At 40.6% G+C, this 17244-nt stretch overlaps 1 long non-coding RNA gene across 1 annotated transcript in view; it reads right to left on the bottom strand.

Moving 5' to 3' along the window:
* LOC111144689 overlaps positions 1–17244 on the bottom strand; it is a 62145-nt gene that overhangs the window by 39254 nt on the left and 5647 nt on the right. The window contains exon 2 of the long non-coding RNA XR_002640421.1: positions 17024–17120. This is a non-coding gene — a long non-coding RNA (uncharacterized LOC111144689). The remainder of the gene's footprint in view (positions 1–17023; positions 17121–17244) is intronic.

The following is a 17244-nucleotide window of genomic DNA, read 5'->3' as shown; positions in this document are numbered from 1 at the left end:
CCCCAGGGGCACCAAACCCACACAGTTATGCGGACAGCACCCCCTGGGGTTATGCCCTTTTCCACCTGCACGTCCACCTGTAAGGATCCCAGCAGACACTCACTAACCAGCTAACGTACGTTCACATCCCTGGACCCTACCGTCCAAGAGGCCCCCGCACCTGTGGGAGGTCCAGAGCGGGGTGAGGAGAAAGAAACTCTGTGCAACAGCTCACACGGCAAGAACCTTTAGCCTTTCAGATCTTCAGAAATGAGCTGCTGAGTTGTCTGTGTGAACCACCTTGTCCGGGTCCTCTGAGCGGAGTGTGGGGCCGAGGTCACAACCAAAGTTGACCGAACAGTCCACCCCAGTCTGAGTCCCTGTGCGTTCTCCTTCCCAAGGGGATTAAGTTGATCAAACACTGACTAAAACAGCTGCTCCTCAAGAAGGCGTCTGGATTTTTGGCAATCATGCTATTGAGTCCATTTATGATGAATAAAAATCAGGTAGTTTAAATGTGGGGTGACATCAGAGTTTGGGGCCTTATTTAAACCCTCAGGATTCCGTGCTGGCCCTTTCTCTTCCAGATATGGGACACAGTGAAAATTCAGAATGAATTGCCCAAAATCTCTGCAGGCCTGAGACTGAGTCCACACTCCATGATAGGAATAGGGTGTTTGGTGAGGCCAAGATACAGGACGTTGTTCACCTACAGTTCCTTGTGGGAAGTACAGAGAGATTATCTCTACCTTCCCAAAGCAGAGAGGGTCTCAAAGACCCAGTAACTGCCCTTAAACCTCCATTAGAGCACCATTCCGGTAAGTGTATTGTTTTTTCCCACACACAGAAAGACTAAAAACCCATTTGTCTTCTTTATCCTGTGAAACTGCAAAATATTCAGAAATCATTTTCTCCTCAACTGTATCCTCCAACGGCAGTTTATTTGTACTTGTGGGTGTAATTTGATCGGAGCTTTTTAAATTTTTCTTGTACCAGTGAGAACTTCCGCTCTCAGTGAATGATCTCCTGACCTCACCTGCATTTTTCTGAGTAGCAGAAACATTCACCTTGGATGATCTAGCCCTTAAAAGCCTGTACTGTGTGTTTCCAAAGAGTCACTGTTCCAAAATAAGAACTGCATTCACAATGGACAGAGGCCTTTGTCTTCTCTCACACTTTCCATGATGGGCTCTCCCAGTACAACATCAAATACATTGCCAGTTCCCAGTTGTACAAATCAAACAGAAAAAGCTTTTGATTCCCTTCAGCATTACAGAGGTAGGGATTATGACCAGGAGATCACAGAGTGAGAACCTACCATGTATTTAGCACCTAAGATGTGCTTTACAGATACTATCTCAAATCTTAGACTAACCCAGCAAAAGAGGTATTATGAGCCCCATACAGAATTACTTGGTGTTACAGCTGAGATTTAAACTCACATCTACTTAGACCCGAAGCCCAGGATCTCAGGCCACGGACTTACTCACTAGATCAGTTCAAACACAAAAGGGCAGACCTCCTTAGTTCGCAGAAAACTGGAATTTTAGATTGATATCACCCAAAGCACAGTTGCTCCAGGGGCTGATTTGGAGACCCTGATTGTGTCAAGAGAGGGCTGATTGTTAGATTTATAACGATCATGCACTCAAGGATTAGGCCTCATTGGCTCTGTCAATAAGCCGGTAGCACTCTTCTCGGCAAGGACAGAGCAGGAAGTGATGACCTGGAACAGATCAACAGAGCAGTAACAAAGAGCAGATGCCAATCTTCACGATGGGGTCTGGTGTTCGAAGGCAGCCAGGTGGATGAGATTCAGGCATAAAACCTGGAGTCGAAGAGGGAAACACCTATGTGGAACACATATGAGGCTAATTATCTCCTGCCTGGTAACGAGAAGCAAGTTTTTTTTTTTTTTAAGATTTTATTTAAGAGACAGAGATCACAAGTAGGCAGAGAGGCAGGCAGAGAGAGAGAGAGAGAGGAGGAAGCAGGCTCACTGCTGAGCAGAGAGCCCAATGCGGAACTCGATCCCAGGACCCTGGGATCATGACCCGAGCCGAAGGCAGAGGCTTTAACCCACTGAGCCACCCAGGCGCCCGAGAAGCAAGATTTAAACAGCCACAAGTGACTGCCAGTGACAAAGCCCCTTCTAGAAACCATACTGATGATCTGTCAATGTCACCAGATGCATGTAGAAGATAACAGGTGGATAAGGGACCCTTCAAATCTCAAGTTCAAACAAGTTAGCAACAAAAATTTCCATTCGTGCCGCCTGGGTGGCTCAGTGGGTTAAGCCTTTGCCTTCAGCTCAGGTCATGATCTCAGGGTCCTGGGATTGAGCCCCGCATCGGGCTCTCTGCTTAGTGGGGAGTCTGCTTCCCTCTCTGCCTGCCTCTCTGCCTACTTGTGATCTCTCTGTCAAATAAATAAATAAAATCTTAAAAAAAAAAATATCCATCAAACCAGTATATTTCTATATTTCTGTATTTGCATTACTGTAAAATTCCTTATACTGATACATAGGAATAGAACTTTTAAAAAAATATCTAAAAGGTCTTATTTTCATTGTGGTGTTATTAAAATAAAAAATTTCATTGAAAAATCTAAAAAAAATTTTCCATCAAAAATATCTGAATTGTTATGGTTCTTATAAAACTTTTAATGTTGTGCTAGAAGATAATTAGGTGGACAGAATAATTGGCATTATATTACACAAGTGGATTTGTTAACAGTATATTCAAATTTAAGCTGGAGAAAAACTAGACTAATCCTGGAATTCCCTAAATTTTAGTTTACAGAAATTCATATAGATTGACCTCTGTCTGATTCTAAATCTGAGCTTTAAAATACTAAGATTCCAGAAAGACAGGTATCCTAAAACAAAATTAAAGTTCAATCTTATTTAAAAAAAAAAAAAAAACTCAGTTGAGTTGACCATCACATAAAAGACAAGGTCATGCTGAAATAATAGGCCTTCTATTTTTGAAAGAGAGAGAAATAAATTATATTATTATCAAACAAATGCTCTTAAAAACCATAGAGAAAACAGAATTGAGTAAGTGAGGTTCGTGGACCTGTACAGAGTGGAGGAGTTGGAGGCTCAGGGAATGTGTGAACATCAGGAAGTCCTCCGTGTGTTTGTGCATGAGTGAGTTGGTGAGAGGAGATTCGGAGAAGCTCATCACATGATTCTCAGAGAAGCATGTGACCCAAACAAGGTTGTTAAGACCAACTGTAGTAAAGTCTGAGAAAAATTTAAAACCTTGGCCATTACTGGGGGGCGCCTGGGTGGCTCAGTGGGTCAAGCCTCTGCCTTCTGCTCAGGTCATGATCTCAGGGTCCTGGGATCAAGCCCCGCATCAGGCTCTCTGCTCAGTGGGGAGCCTGCTTCCCCGCCCCCTGTCTGCCACTCTGCCTACTTGCGATCTCTGTCAAATAAATGAATAAAAAATCTTTAAAAATATATATATTAAAAAAATAAAAAATAAAAAACACCTTGGCTATTATTGGAAGCTGAGACTGTCACTGACTGGAGCCTAAAATAAGAACTAGCTAAAATATAGGCACAAAATCTCTGAACTCCAAACTCAGAACAAAGGACCCTTCGGGAGTCATAAAAGAGCTGACTCTGTGACCTTCAACAGCATCCAGAGAACCAAAGTCCACCAGGTCATTGTCCCTCTCTTTAGACCAAGCCTAAAATGTGTCAGGGATTTGCTTTGTTTTTCCGACCACAAGGCCCTAGCCGCTCACAGCTGCTGGAGCCAGTCCAGGCCGCATGCTGGAAGGGGATGGGCCTTGTATTTCATTTTTATAGACCAAATGGTTTCTCAATAATTTATCATCCGTGTGATGGAGAAAAGTACCAATAAAATGTGATTATAAATCTCCGCCTTCTTCCAGGATCAAGGAAAGAACGTAAAGAAAGCTGAAAGAAAAATGACAACACAGTTTTGAGAGCTGAAAATGCATGTCTTCCAAAATCAGATGCTGCCCCTATTTCCTGAACTAAACGTCTCTGAAGATATTGAATTTGAAAAGTAGGGAATACTGAGTGGGGAAGGGGGGAGTGTAGGAGAATTGTGCATATCTAGGCAGCCTATTGAATGAAATCTCCCAAGATAGAGGTGATAAGAATCTGCTGTGAAACATGTTATCTGCTATTTCCTGCTTATGTGCAGAGCTGAGTAAATCACACACATGAAGAGGAAGACAGGGCTGACATTAAGAAGGGCTATAAGGAATAAAACTCCAAACAATAATAATAAACAAAATAATTAAAGAATGTTTAAAAAGAAAGAAAACATCACTGGATGACTTTCACTAGAATCTATTTCTGGGATTACTCCTATCTACGCATTTGTGGCATTTTGCCCTGAAGAATATATTTTCATTATAAGGTTTTTCCCTTTTCAGCAAAATTCTGTGGCACTGTGCTCTCTCAGATGCATCAGCAGCAGCTATCTTGAAAGATTATTGTAGCTCTGGCCTCTGAGCAGCTTCCATACTGTTCCCTGCAAATACAGGAGCCTGTAAGAATTCCAGCCTGCGATGAACATCCAGGCTGGAGACTGGCCTCCTTTGCTGTCTTGTCAATGTCCCAACCAGGTCCAGTGTTCATGGGTGGCTATTCCCTGGTCACAGAAAAGCAACACCAGCTAACATTTCTATGGAGCTTACTGAAGCCCAGGCACAATTCTAAGTGCTTCTCAAAAACCTCCCATGGTAGGTACTATGATTACCCCCATTTTATGGATGAGGACATTGAGACATGAAAAGCTTCAGCTTTTAACGAAGGCAACACAGTTCTCTAATAACGACCCAAAGGGAGGCGATGATTTTGCCTACTTTTCCAACAAGGACCACGAGCCTCAAAGAGGTCAAGTGGCTAACCCAGATTCACATAATTAATGAACGCAGCCAAGTCCGAATCAAACCCAGACAAGTCAGTACTCTTTCCTGATGTCTGTTCTCCAGCTTATAAGAGCTTTAGCAGCACCTAAATCCTGGACAAAACTTCATACTTTGGTTCTTTTTGACGTAGAGGACATCAAAGAGCTTTCTTCCAGATGGAAAGTAAGGGCTCTAGAAATAAAGCTTCAAGAAATGAAAATGTTCTCTAGATTTCTTGTTCTCCCCATATGTGAAAGATTAATAGAGGAGTAATGTGCTTAACTGCTTCAAACTCCACTGGCAAGAGTAAACAAGTTTGAAGATTGCACACACTCAAACTATCCATAGCACAAAAAAGGAGACAAAAATACATATCGATGCCCTGTCAAGAACAAAGGAATTTCAGCTTACTTCACTTAAATTCAGCAAAGGATGAGATATATTGGACCTTTATTTCTAATAAATGAACTATTTACCTTGGAAAACATCGGAGTAGAACTTGCTTTCCGAAGTGCAATGTCATTTGTAAAAAATGTACTCATCCCTGCATAATAAGGACATTTGCACTAACTAGAAGTGTTTATAATCTTAGAGAGAAGACAAAATGTTTTTGGCACAATGGTTTTAGTCTTTGAGTTAGATAAACCAGGGCTTAGACAAAGGACTTGTTCTTGACAGTTCCCTGTGAAGCGGCCAAATCTTGCTGTCAGCACCCCTCCAGCTTACCTCCCTGTCCTGCCTCCAGGTGTGTTCCTAGGACTTACATATTGTTCCAAGGATGTGCACCTTCAGACCCACCCCACGACTGTTAACATTGCCTCCTTGCAAAGTCTGATGTGGCTCTCTCTTTTTGTACAACAAAGACTCTCTTTTCTCCCTTAAGTAGAGAGAATGCAAGGGCATGTTTTTGAGAAGAGAGAGGTGTGAACTGAAAGAATAGAAGATATTGCTAAATGTCTCCCCAAAACCCATTCACTCTTTCTATATTTTTGTAATATAATTCCCCTGCTAGCTAGGAATGACATAGCACGACATAAGTAGGAGTAATGTATGCAACTTCTTAAAAGTGGGTCATCGGGGATGGCTGGGTGGCTCGGTCTATTAAGCTTCTGACTTCATCTCAGGTCACGATCCCAGCGTCCTGGGATGGAGCCCTACATCGGGCTCCCTTCCTCTCCCTCTGCTGCTCCCCGTGCTTCTACTCTCTCTCTCTCTCTCTCTCTCTCTGTGTGTGTCAAATGAACAAATAAAATCTTAAAAAAATTTTTTTAAAAGTGAGTCATCAGAACTCTACTCCCTTTTTCCACTTCCATAGGGACTGGTAAGCCAGTTTCAAATATGTGGATGAGGGTAAAACCCAGAGAATGGGGAACAACAAAAGAGAAGGAACCCAGGTCCCTGGATGTCCTCAAGGAACAAACTTTCCTGTAAACCCAGGACCATCTGCCTACCATCACATCACTGTGAGAGAGAAATAAACTTTAATTCTGACTGAGTCCCTATTATTTTGACTCTGTAAAGTGGTCAAACCAATATCCTAAGTAGTATGGGCAAGAAGAGAAAGGAAAGCACAAGAAGACCTCCTCAGAAGTCACACACACACACACACACACACACACACACACACACACACCTACTCTGTGCCTGATTTCTTCATTTAGAAAAAGGAATAATACCTCTCTTTCAGTGCTATTGCAAGGATTACATTAAATAATGTATGTAATGTATTAAGTAGTCATCATAAGGTTTCCAGTTATGATAGCTTTAAAAAAGTTACAATTTTCTCACTTAAAACATCAGATGTTCTTTCCTTCCTACATTTCTTTTTTCTTTTTTAAAGATTTTATGTATTTATTTGACAGACAGAGATCACAAGGAGGCAGAGAGGCAGGCAAAGAGAGACGGAGAAGCAGGCTCCCTGCTGAGCAGAGAGCCCGATGCAGGGCTCGATCCCAGGACCCTGGGATCATGACCTGAGCCGAAGGCAGAGGCTTAACCCACTGAGCCATCCAGGTGCCCCTCCTTCCTACATTTCTAAGTGCAAAATATCTTAATCTGAAGATTCTAGGAAGACAGCAGAGTAGAAAGCAACAGGAATCTGCCTTCCCACCTAGACAACAATTGCACTGGCAGAATTTGTCTAACAATTTTAGAAGGCTGGAGTCTATGGATGGCATGAAATTCCAGAGGAAAACTTAATCTGTACATTGTGGTTAATTTTGGTCAATTTTAGCTGTTAGCAGAGTATACATCTCCCCACCCCCATGGCAGACAGCTGTGCATATGCTCCTAGAGCAGCTTGCATACAGCTTGCAGGACTCAAGGTGGGCCTAAGAAACCCTGTTCTTGGGGCACCTGTATAGCTCCACCAGTTAGACATCCGATTCTTGGTTTCAGCTCAGATCATGATCTCAGGGTCTTTAGATTAAGCCCTGCATCAGGCTCTACAGTCAGCACAGAGCCTGCTTGGGATTCTCTCCATTTCCCTCTCACCCTCTCCCCACTCGTATGCTCTCTCTCTCTCTCTCTCTCTAAAGTAAATAAATAAATAAAACCTTAAAAAAAAAAACCAGCAACAATCTTATTCTCCAAATATCAGGGATCTATGCTCCAATCACTGATTGCTACTTCTGATCACAGAGGAGCAAAGAGGCAAACAACCACTGTTGTTGCACCTCCCCTTCTAACTGACATAACTGCCAGGGAATTTAAAAAGGACTGGAACACATCCACCTGCTGCATTTTCCCCCCTCTTTTGGGAGGCAGACATTAAAGATGAAGACATTCAAAAAACAACTGCATATATGGGGAAAATTAGTAAGTGTGCACACCCAGCAAAAGTCACAGGCTCAGAAAAGACCTGAAAAGACTTTAAGCTTACACCTCAGGCTGATCTTTGGCACAGAGACAGCCTATCACAATCAAGAGAACAAACACAACAAGCCCTGAGGTAGAGAATCTGGTTTCTCAAGTTACCACATTTTTAGATTCAAGTGTCCAGCTTTCAACAACAACAAAAGAATCACAAGGCATAATTTTAAAAAAATGAACAAAACAACAGGAAGTATTGCTCATTCAAAGGAGAAATGAAAGTCAACAGAAACATTCTCTGAAAAAGACCTGATGGTTGATCTACCAGAGAAAGATTTATAAAACCACTATCATAAAGATGCTCAAACAACTAAAGGAAGACATGGAAAAAGTCAAGTAAATGATGAACAAAATTCAAATAGCAACAAAGAGAAAAACTAAAAAGAAGTGAAAAAGATATTCTGGAGCTGAAAGTAAGATAACTGAAATGAAAAATCATTAGAAGGATTCAAAGGCAGATTTTAGCAGGCAGAAGAAAAACATCAGTGAACTTGAAGACAGAGTAATGAAAATAATGGAGTCTGAGAAACAGAAAGAAAAATGTTTGAAAAAAAGCAAACAGAGCTTAAGAGACCTTTTGAACACTATCTGCATTGTGAGAGTGCCAGAAGGGAAGAGAGAAGGAGGCAGAGAGAATATTTGAAAAAAATAGCAGCTGAAAACTTCTCAAATTTGATGAAAGTCATGACTATTAGCATCCAAGATGTTTAATGAACTCCAAATAAGATGATATCAGAGATTTCACACTGATATGCATTATAATTAAACTTTAAAAAGACGAAGAGATTATCTTGAAAGCAACAATAGGAGCAACTCCTCATATACAAGGAATCTTCCATAGGATTATAAGCAGATTTCTCATCATAAACTTGGGAGGCCAGAAAGCAATGGGCTAATATCCTATATCCAGCAAAACTGTACTTCAAAAGGGACAGAGAAGAGGTTGGAAGATGGCAGCAGGGTAGGAGGAACCTAGGCTCACCTCATCCCATGAAGACAGCTACATAACTAACAAATTATCTTAAATACCCCAGCAGTCAACCAGAAGTCTGGCAAAACAAACTCCACAAGAGAAGAGGCCACATCAAAGAAGGTAGGAAGTTGCAGAGACACAGTTTGGGAGAGAAAAGGATCTTGGCTGCTGCAGTGGGGAGGGAATTATGGTCACAGAGAAGGGCGAGAGAAATTAACACAGAGAAGAGTACATGGAGAAAATGATTCCACATGGCAATGGAAAGCAAAAGGACCTAAATTTCTTGAGCTCTTACAACCAGCAGGGCTTAAGGCCTGGAGTGCTAAAGGTCAGTGTGTTTGGCTCTGAGAGAGCATGGAGGACAATGGGGATGCTCTTGGAGAAAACAGGGCAAACAACCTGTGTACACATAGCACAGAAACAGTGATCTGAAGAGCGCCTGTGACAGAGGGGGAGGTTAGTTGCTCATTGTGGAGCTTGTCCCAGGGAGGCAGAGTTCATAAAGAGACCTCTCTGGGAAGGAAGGAAACTGGCCAGAATCATTTCCCTTCTCCTCTCCTCAGCATAAACACAGAGCCACCTGCTGGAACTGGCGACCTATCTTGCTTACACCAAGCCCCTTTCCCCCTGCCCATGCTCCAATGGAACCACTCTTCCCAGTCACACTTGCCTTTATTCCAGTGATTCTGGCCCCTCCCACAGAAGACCTGCTCAAACACCTGCCAATGACCATCTCCTGACCAGAGAGTTTTGTGAGGTCTCAGTTCTGGTGGCAGCAGTAATGGGCCTCATTTTGCAAACAGACCAGAGCACCTCTAATTGAAATGTGCCACCAAACATTGCCCACAAGCAAAAAAAGCCCCTGCAGACAACTGGCCTGAAGGATAAAGTAGATAGGGCACAACAATAGAGCACACATTAGAGCCTCTCCTAAAAGCACCAGGCCCTGAAGAACAGGGCATTATAGGACCTCTTCTTTATAAAACCATTACCTTTTATTTTAAAAAATACCCATTATAAAACAATAAACATTGTTAAAATGTCTATACTGCCCAGAGCAATCTATACTTTCAATTCCATCCCGATCAAAATTCCACTGGCATTTTTCAAAGTGCTGGAACAAACAATCCTAAAATTTGTATGGAAACAGAAATGATCCTGAATCAAAACAACAAAAGAAGACAGTATATATATGTGTGTGTACATATATATATGTACATATATATATATGTATATATACATATATATACACATATACACACATATATATATCCCCCACATAAGGCTATCAGTGTAATTTTCAACAGAAACTTTTGAGCAAGGTCATGATCTCAGGGGTCCTGGGATCGAGCCATGCATCTGGCTTCCTGCTAAACCGGGGTGGGGGGGGTCTTCTGTCTCTTCCTATATCTCTCCCCACCCTCCTCATGCTCATGCTCTCTTTTTTTCCCTCTCTCTTTCTCTCTCTGAAAAAAATAAAATCTTTAAAAAAACCTTTCTGACCAAAAATAAAAATAAAAAACAAATAAATAAATGAAAAGAAACTTTCTGAGCCAAAAATGATGGGCATAATATATTCAGAGTGCTGAATGGCAAAAATCTGTAGTCAAGAATATTCTATCCAGCAAGGCCATCATTCACAATAGAAGGAGAGATAGTTTCCCAGATAAATAAAAACTAAAGGAGTTCATGACCACTAAACCAGCCTGCAAGAAATATTAAAGGGGACACTTTGAGTGGAAAGGAAAGACCAAAAATGACAGTATGAAAGTAGTAAACACAAAAGCAGTAAAAATTAATATTTTTGTAAAAAAAAATCAGTCAAGGATTTACAAAATAAAAGGGTATAAAATATGAAGCCATATGCCTAAAATGTGGGGATGAAAGAAGCAAAGAATGGGTTCAAACTTAAATGACCATCAACTTAATATAGACTGCTATATGCAGAAGATGTTTTTTAATGGTAACTACAAATTTTTAAAAAAGCACTAATAAATATGCAAAGAATAAAGAGAAAAAAGTCTAATTATGGCACTAAAGAAAACCAGCAAACTGTGAACGAGAGAAAACAAAAAAGGAACAGAGAATATCTTCAGAAATAACTACAAAACAGGCAGAGAGAGAGGGGGAAGCAAGCTCCCCGATGAGCAGAGAGCCCGATGCGGGGCTCGATCCCAGGACCCCGAGATCATGACCTGAGCTGAAGGCAGCAGCTTAACCCACTGAGCCACCCAGGTGCCCTGAAATCAGGGTTCTTGACCACAGTAAAGGTTTCCTCATCTTTATTCTGTGACAGATGATAGCAGTAGCGCACAGGCAAAAAAAAAGCTTAGAAACAACACACTGTGAATTTTGTCTGGCACAAACTGGAACTTTAGATTCCTTGGACAAATAATTGGGAGCTTGTATGTTAAAGTTTTCTGAAACCATCACTGCTCTGTTACGTTTCTCTCTTGAAATGAAGCCAACTCATATGGATTCATGAAATGTCCTGTCAGGATGTACTGTTTAATCAAGTCAGCAGGTCTGTTTAAGTGCTCAGTATCTTCTCCAAATTTCACTTTTATTAAAAGGTCTCTGTGGGAACCATCTTTTAAAACTTCTTGCCTCAGAATAATTTCAGAGCAAGTAGCCCTTGTGCCAGGATCAGTGGGGGCAGCAGTGAAGACTGTAACTGGTGTGTTGGTGAGCCCAGCCACATCCCAGAGGAGCTGCAAGGCCACCGCCTGGATGCCCACAGCCCTGGCAGCCAGGACACTGGAGAACATGCTCCTGAGAAGAGGGCACAGGGAAGAAATGTTGATGGAGGATCCTGTGCACACCTCAGACTACTCCTAGAGTGTGTTGCCACGGAATTAGTGACCACCACAGAAGACTCAGTGACAGCCCCCTAAAGTCCTGCCATTCCCTGGCTCCCTCTAGCTCTGGCCCCTGAATGTTCTGGTGTTGGGGGAGGCAACAGGCCCAGCATCCTTATTCCCTCCCTCCCTGCCCCTTGCAGTCTACACATTTAGAGCAATTCCTAACAAAATACCAACAGCATTTTTCACAGAACTAGAACAAACAATCCTAACATTTGTATGGAAACACAAAAGACCCCAAATCACAAAAACAATCTTGAAAAAGAAAAGCAAAGCTGAAGATATCACAATTACGGACTTCAAGTTATATTACAAAGCTGTAGTGATCAAAACAGTATGGTACTGTTTTGATACAGACACAGATCAATAGAACTGAATAGACAGTCCAGAAATAAACCCACAATTATATGGTCAATTCATCTCTGACAAAGCAGGAAAGAATATTCAATGAGGGAAAAAACCAGTCTCTTCAACAAATGGTATTGGGAAAACAGAACAGCAACATGCAAAAGAAGGAAACTGGACCACTTTCTTACACCATACATAAAAATAAATTCAAAATGGGTTAAAGGCCAAACTGTGAGATCTAAAACCATTAAAATCCTAGAAGAGAACACAGGCAGTAATTTCTCTGACATCAGCAGTAGCAAATTTTTCTAGATAGGTCCCCTGAGGCAAGGGAAACAAAAGCAAAAATGAACTACTGGGACTACATCAAAATAGAAAGCTTCTGTACAGCAAAGGAAAAAAAATCAACAAAACCAAAAGGCAACTTTGTAATAGAAGAAGATATTTGCAAAGGACATATTTGATAAAAGGTTAATATCAAAACATATAAGGAACTTCTAACTCAATACCCCCCAAAATAATAATTCTATTAAAAATGAGCAGAAGACTTAGACAGACATTTCCCCCAAGAAAGACATACAGACGGTCAACAGACACAGGAAAAGATGCTCAACATCACTCACCAGGGAGATGCAAAACAAACCACAATGAGATATCACCTCCCACTTGTCAGAATGGTTAAAATAAAAAACCCAAGAAATAACAAGCATTGAAAAGGATGTGGAAAGAAAGGAACCCTCTTACACTGTTGGTGGAAATGCAAACTGGTACAGCCACTATGGAAAACAGTATGGAGGTTCCTCAAAAAATTGAAAATTGAACTACCATATGATCAAGTAATTCCACTAATGGGTACTTACCCAAAGAATATGAAAACACTAATTCAAAAAGATATACGCACCCCTATGTTTATTGCAGCATCATTGATAATAGCCATATTATGGAAGGAGCCCAAGTGTCCATTGGTACATAAATGAATAAAGAAGATGTGATATGGGGCACCTGGCTGGCTCAGTTGGTAGGGCATGCAACTCTTGATTTCACAGTCATGAGTTCAACCCACATGTTGGGGGTAGATTTACTTAAAAAAAAAAAAAAAAAAAAAAGAAAGTGTGTGTGCATGTGAGTGTGTGTGTGTGTGTGTGTGTGACAGAATATTACACAGCCACAAAGAGAATGAAATTTTGTCATTTTCAAAAACAAGGATGGCTCTAGAGAGTATAATGCTAAATGAAATAAGTCAGTCAGAGAAAGACAAATACCATATGATCTCACGCATATGTGGAATTTAAGAAACGAATGGACAAAGGAAAACAACAAACCAAAAAAACAGACTCTGGGGAGCCTGGATGGCTCAGTCAATTAAGCATCTGACTCTTGATTTCAGCTCAGTTCATGATCTCAGGTTTGTGAAATTGAGCCCCACATGGGGCTCCATGCTGAGTGCAGAGTCTGCTTGAGAGTCTCTCTCCCTCTCCTTCCATCCCTCTCCCTACTCTCTCTCTCTTTCTCTAAATAAAACAAACAAAATATATTTTTAAAAAATTCTCCTTAAACAAAAAACTACAACAACAACAACAAAAACCAACCCAGACTCTTAACTGTAGAGAACAAAAGTACATTTACCAGAGGGGAGGCAGGTGGGAGGATGGGTCAAGGAGGTGATGGGATTAAAGAGTGCAGGTGTTGGGATAAGCACTGAGTAATGTATAGAATTGTTGAATCACTAATATAACACTACGTTAAGTGTACTAGAATTAAAATTAAAATTAAAAAAAAGTCTCCAATGAGATACCATCTCACACCAATTACTGTTTGGGCTACTATCAAGAAAACAAACAAACAACAACAGCAAAAAAATAGAAAATAACAAGTGTTGGTGAGAATGTGGAGAAATTGAAACCATTGTACATTTTTGATGAGAATAAAAAGGAGTAGAGATGCTGTGGAAACCAGAATGGAAGTGCCTCAAAAAATTAATAATAAAATGACCACAAGACCCAGCAATTCTACTTGGAGATATATACCAAAAAGAATTGAAAGCAGGTCTCAAAATATACTGGTATACTCATATTCATAACAGTGTTACTCACAATAGCTAAAATGTGGAAGCGAGCCAAGTGTCCACTGAAGGACAAATAGATAAGCAAAATGTGATATAATTCATACAATGGAATATTATTCAGCCTTAAATGAAGATTATTCTGATACATCTACAACATGGATAAACCTTGAGAACACCATGCTAAGTAAGTCTGGCCAGGGGTCAACAGCAGACAGCCACAGGCTGAATGCAGACCAGAGACATGATTCTTTCTTTAATTAGTTGCCAATATAAAAGCTGGGGGGTCTCCAGATACCATTTTCCACATAGGAGAACCAAGATTCTTTAGAGAAATGACAGTTCTAAGTTTGGACAGGAAATTTTAAAAGATGAGCTGGGACATCTTGTCATACACGATAGTAAAGAAGTTATCAATTTCTTTAACTTTGATTGTTAAAGCCAAATGACTCAGGAGCTGGATGTATAAAAAATGAGCTGATTTTATCATCAACAAGAAGAACTGCAAAACATTAAAAACCATCAAATATATTTAAATCCTTGAGTTCATAATTATAATAAAAACAATTAATTGATAACCAGGGAAGATGCTTGGGAATTAGCTCATTATTTTGAAAATATACGAGTAACAGGAAAGAGTCAAGTGTTCTTCCTGCCATCCCTAACAAAGTATACTGCTAAGTAACCAAATAATGGATAAGGGAAAGTTTCTTTTTATAGAAGTATTCTAGCTAATAAGTAAAAAGACTTTTTATTTTTTTTTAAAGATTTTATTTATTTATTTGACAGAGAGATCATAAGTAGGCAGAGAGGCAGGCAGAGAGAGGAGGAAGCAGGCTCCCTGACGAGCAGAGAGCCCGATGCGGGGCTCGATCCCAGGACCCTGAGATCATGACCTGAGCCAAAGTCAGAGGCTTTAACCCACTGAGCCACCCAGATGCCCGTAAAAAGAGTTTCTTACGTACACAACACTACATACGTATAAAATTGACAATAGGAAATCACTATTCTGCAACCTCAAAAAACTAGTTGAGCCAGATACTCAATATGAATGGCTGTTAACATTGTAGAAAAGAGGGACATCACATTACAGGTCTCCTGGCACATGAAGGAACATAATACCACTTATCTAGCAGGTTTGTCCCAAAAAATTGAGCTGAAACTTGATCAAGCTTCTATATCTGACTACCACTTGACGGAAAATACAGAGGAAAGGTGAAAATGTTAAATGATACTTTAAGGATGCAATCAGAAAAACCCAGACTCGAGAAGATATTTGCAAACGACATATCAGGTAAAGGGCTAGTATCCAAAATCTATAAAGAGCTTAGCAAACTCAACACCCAAAGAACAAATAATCCAATCAAGAAATGGGCAGAGGACATGAACAGACATTTCTGCATAGAAGACAACCAGATGGCCAACAGACACATGAAAAAGTGCTCCACATCACTTGGCATCAGGGAAATACAAATCAAAACCACAATGAGATACCACCTCACACCAGTCAAAATGGCTAAAATTAACAAGTCAGGAAATGACAGATGCTGGTGAAGATGCAGAGAAAGGGGAACCCTACTACACTGTTGGTGGCAATGCAAGCTGGTGCAACCACTCTAGAAAACAGCATGGAGTTTCCTCAAAAAGTTGAAAATAGAGCTACCTTATGACCCAGCAATTGCACTACTGGGTATTTACTCTAAAGATACAAATGTAGTGATCCGAAGGGGCACGTGCACCCGAATGTTTATAGCAGCAATGTCTACAATAGCCAAACTATGGAAAGAACCTAGATGTCCATCCACAGATGAATGGATAAAGAAGATGAGGTATATATACACAATGGAATACTATGCAGCCATCAAAAGAAATGAAATCTTGCCATTTGCAACGACGTGGATGGAACTAGAGGGTATTATGCTTAGCGAAATAAGTCAATCGGAGAAAGACAACTATCATATTATCTCCCTGATATGAGGAAATGAAGATGCAACGGTGGGGGGTTAGGGGGTAGGAAAAAAATAAATGAAACAAGATAGGATCAGGAGGGGAACAAACCACAAGAGACTCTTAACATCACAAAACAAACTGGGGGGCCGGGAGGAGGGGGGTAGGGAGAGGGTGGTGGGGTTATGGACATTGAGGAGGGTATGTGCTATGGTGAGTGCTGTGAAGTGTGTAAACCTGGAGATTCACAGACCTGTTCCCCTGGGGCTAATAATACATTATATGTTTATAAAAAAAATTAAAAAATTAAAAAAAAAAGGGTCCCAGAATCAAAAAAAAAAAAAAAAGAAAGAAAGAAAGAAAGAAAGAAAAGAAAAGCCCAGACTCTGGAAAACTTTAGAGAACAAACATCCCAGTTTCTTTAATACATGAAAAAAATGCAAGAGCCCATGAAGGATTATCTTCTAGTACTCTGGGGTTTAAAGTTCAGACTTTAAGCATCAGTGTGTCTTAGAGACAAGTACAGCCTCTGCCATTTATCAGCCATTTGCATGGAGAAATTAATTTAACCTCTTCAAGCTCAGGCTTCTTTACCTATAAAATAGGTAAATAGTAATAGCAACTATGTCCATTGAGATAATGGACATAAAACACTTAGCTCATTGCCTAACTTATGGCCCATGCAAAATAAGTTATTTTTATAATCTTCATCAGTAAAGAATGTGTGCTGAATGAATGATTAAATGAATGACTAGAATTAATCAGCTAAAAATACTATGAGCTATTCTTGGCTGATAATGTTGGCCATGTCATTTACTCAATATTTATAGGGCACTGGAGCTGGTACAAAATGAGTAAGACATGACCTTTTCAAAAAGAAATCCTCCATGTCTTAACCCCAAGGAATACTAACTAATGAGGTTGTCAAGGCCCCTCTAACAGCCTGCTGGGAAGAACTTTTAGAATAGAGGACCGTTGTTCATTGTCCTTTCCTACAGAACCTGACTGAGGGGTGGTAATGCTCATCGTCGTGCGTGTACTCTGCATTACTGAAACACTTCAGAACTACCCACGTTCTTAACAAACCTGGGCTGCTTGTGTCTGGCTCCTTCCTGCTCTTGTCACTCCCACCTGTTTGTTCCTCCTTTCCACGCGCAACGTTTCCTTCTGCTGCATACAGCACCTGAGGGTCAAAAGATGGACTTATTCATTGGGATAACTCGGACTGGGAAAAAATAAGTAAAGAGAATGTTGCCAGAATGTTAAGAGAACAAGTACTTCCTCATTAGAGAAGAGACGACTGACCT

This window comes from Enhydra lutris, unplaced genomic scaffold (genome assembly GCF_002288905.1).
Source record: "Enhydra lutris kenyoni isolate GAN:26980312 unplaced genomic scaffold, ASM228890v2 scaffoldscaffold12, whole genome shotgun sequence".
Classification (NCBI taxonomy): Eukaryota; Metazoa; Chordata; class Mammalia; order Carnivora; family Mustelidae; genus Enhydra; species Enhydra lutris.
The sequence above is the reverse complement of the archived record's forward strand: the minus strand, read 5'-3'. Positions and strand labels throughout refer to the sequence as shown.